This window comes from Oryzias melastigma, linkage group LG14, assembly GCF_002922805.2.
Source record: "Oryzias melastigma strain HK-1 linkage group LG14, ASM292280v2, whole genome shotgun sequence".
Classification (NCBI taxonomy): Eukaryota; Metazoa; Chordata; class Actinopteri; order Beloniformes; family Adrianichthyidae; genus Oryzias; species Oryzias melastigma.
The window spans coordinates 2,435,458-2,438,273 of NC_050525.1; the positions used below are offsets into that span (position 1 = coordinate 2,435,458).

The window sequence follows — 2,816 nt, forward strand, 5'->3', positions numbered from 1 at the left end:
AACTGCACCAACAAAAGCATGGAGAACTAAATACAATAAATAATAAAGAATAGAAGAGAGGAAAAGTAGATGAGAATAGAGAACAGAACCCCAGAGCTGATCTAAATAATAACCATGATAGAAATCTAAATTTATATTTAAACGCATCAATATTAGTTTATTAATCTAGCCTCACAAGGACCACAAGAGAGGGAATATTCTCTGATTACTAGCTAGCCTGGCAGAACGCCTGTCCAAAGAGGAATGTTTTAAGGTTAGTTTTGAAGGTCTCCCAGCTGGATATGGGTCACAGGGTGCAGTTTCCCTGCATCCTCACGTCCAAGCTTGCCTGTGACTTGAGGGTGGTCACTTTCATGTGCCAGAGGGGATTAGGAAACATCAGCAGCCAGATTAGGAGGAAGTTGCAGGAGAGTCATTCAGAAGTGTGGCTAAAAAAGACTGTCCAGTACCTGACGGACTGCACAAGTCTTGCAATGGCTGTGAAAAAGGGTCTGATTAACCCCGTGACATTTTCACCTCCCCCACCAATGCCCACTGTTCCAAAGCACAGGTGGCTGATGCAAGTCTACGCCCAAGATGTTCTCCAGAGGCTGACTGAGATCAAAGCCGCAGTGACATCGATTTATGGCCGCATCTTGAAGATGGACTCCACTAAGAAAGTGGCTCGGAAACTGGCTGGAAGAAGTTTTGGAACTGCTACCTGGGCAACAAACGTTGGCAATGAGCATGGCCAAGTCATTATGTCTGTGCTCACTGCCAGCGAAGGTTAGGGCCTTGGGCCAATGGTTGAAGGGCTCATAAAGCGGTATGCAGTGGCTGGAGTACCTCCCCCTGAAGTGCTGTATGTGGACAGGGCCTGCTGTTGAAACACTCTCCTGAGAAGAATGTTCCAAAAATGGAAAGACCTAAACATCCGCCTGGACATATGGCACTTTATGAGAAGGTTCTCAGTGGGCTGCACCACTGATTCACATCAGCTATACGCTTCCTTTATGAGTCACCTCAGCCATTGTCTCTTCATGTGGGATGAGGAGGATCTGACAGCTCTGAAGATAGCCAAATGCTCAGAACTGGCTGGCAATCTTATAAATCCATCAGAAGCTGATGTTCTGAGGTCCATTAGCCGCAGCGAGTTAGGCTTGCACTGCAGGCGAACTACACGTGGCTCTCAGGAGACTGGCTCTTATCAGAAACCTCATCCAAGCTTTTGACTGGGACAATGGTCGCGACACTTTGGGGGTGCCACTGATCAACTCAGCACGCATGAGCGAAATCATGGCATCCCAGGCAAAACACGTGGCCTGCATACAGGATCCCCCTGGCATCCACCTCTACACCAGGACAGGAACAATCCTGAAAGGCGAGCATCATTTGCCCACATACCGCTGTGCCAGAGGTTCAACATTCCTTGAATCCTTTCACTTTCACCTGAATAGGTTCATCCCTGGTAAGTTGTTATATTAAATTTGTTTAACACAAAAAATGCTATAATATTGTAAATTATATTAAAAGCTAGATTTATTGATGCATGGAAACGTATGTTTTTTTTTGCTTGGATTTTACAGGCACCCTGGCAAGTGATGTCTTCTTCCAGGCTTACTTGTTAGACGGGCTGGCCAGATGGAATGATGACCGCGCTGTTGCAGCCACGACAGACGAGCAGCAGCCATACTCGTACAACCATCTTCTGCGTCATGCTGCAAACAGTTTGTCTGGGGAGGTCCTTGGCAAGGAAGTTGTTCCCTATACTGAGCATAGAAAGTATACGGGTATGCACACTTTTTTACTTAACTTAAATTTTATTTTCCTTCTACTGATTGCTTTGCTTTTACAGGTGAACTTTTGGGGGTGGAGTACCTTTACCTTCAAACTGGTGAAGTTCTCCAAGATTACCGAACGGCCAGACTTCAACCGTGTGGTCGAGGCACTATTTATGAGACTCTGTGCGTTGTATCCAAACGCTGTGCGCTGTGAGGGGAAGAAGATTTCTCGATTCACAATGGTTGTGCGCATGTACAAGACGATCAGAGAGTGCTTTGTCTCCAACGCAAGAATCATGAGTGAGACCACCATCCAGCTTCCACTTCCTTCGATAGCCTTCGTGAATATCCCAAAGGACAAACTTTACCCTTCACCTGTCCAAAGTTGTGCAGTAAATTCTCTTCCAAAGCAAGCAAGTGAGACCACCATCCAGCTTCCACTTCCTTCGATAGCTCAGTTGGTAGAGCGGAGCACTGCGGACTAAACGTAATGGACATTCTTAGGTCGCGGGTTCAATTCTGGCTCGAAGAAAGGCCTTCCCTTTCAAGAAGGTTTGACTTTTTTTTCCCAAGGAAAAATTAACTCCCAATGTGGTAAAAAGCCAAAAGAGGGTTGTTGGCCTATGCAGAGCCCATGTTCATACAGGTTATGAAGGTTATGGTGTATTTACCAGGACATTGGATTTATGCAGCTGTATGCAGCAAAAGCGCTGATCTTGACATGTTGGGATTTTTTTTGTTTGATTTTTTTAAGAGTAAGCGCTAGGGCTGAAGTCCATGCCTGGCTAGCTCGGTCGGTAGAGCATGAGACTCTTAATCTCAGGGTCGTGGGTTCAAGCCCCACGTCGGGCGAAGCAATCTTGGACAAAGAGGGCCTACGATTTACCACTTGTTCCAGCTATACTGTCGTGGGTGTCCTCAGAACAAATGTCCAGAAACCAGAATGCAGCAGCAATAAAGGTTGCAGAGGCGCCAAGGATAAACTTTTCTCTTTCATTAAAGAAAAACGAGCACATCCATTGCTCACAAGGCTCACTTCACAGCTTCACACAGCAG

The 2,816-nt window shown here is 46.1% G+C and overlaps 1 non-coding gene across 1 annotated transcript; it reads left to right on the forward strand.

Moving 5' to 3' along the window:
* The first annotated feature begins 2,539 nt into the window (after positions 1–2,539).
* trnak-cuu lies at positions 2,540–2,612 on the forward strand. Its single transcript has one exon. It is a non-coding gene; the product is annotated as a tRNA-Lys (tRNA).
* Positions 2,613–2,816: the final 204 nt, after the last annotated feature.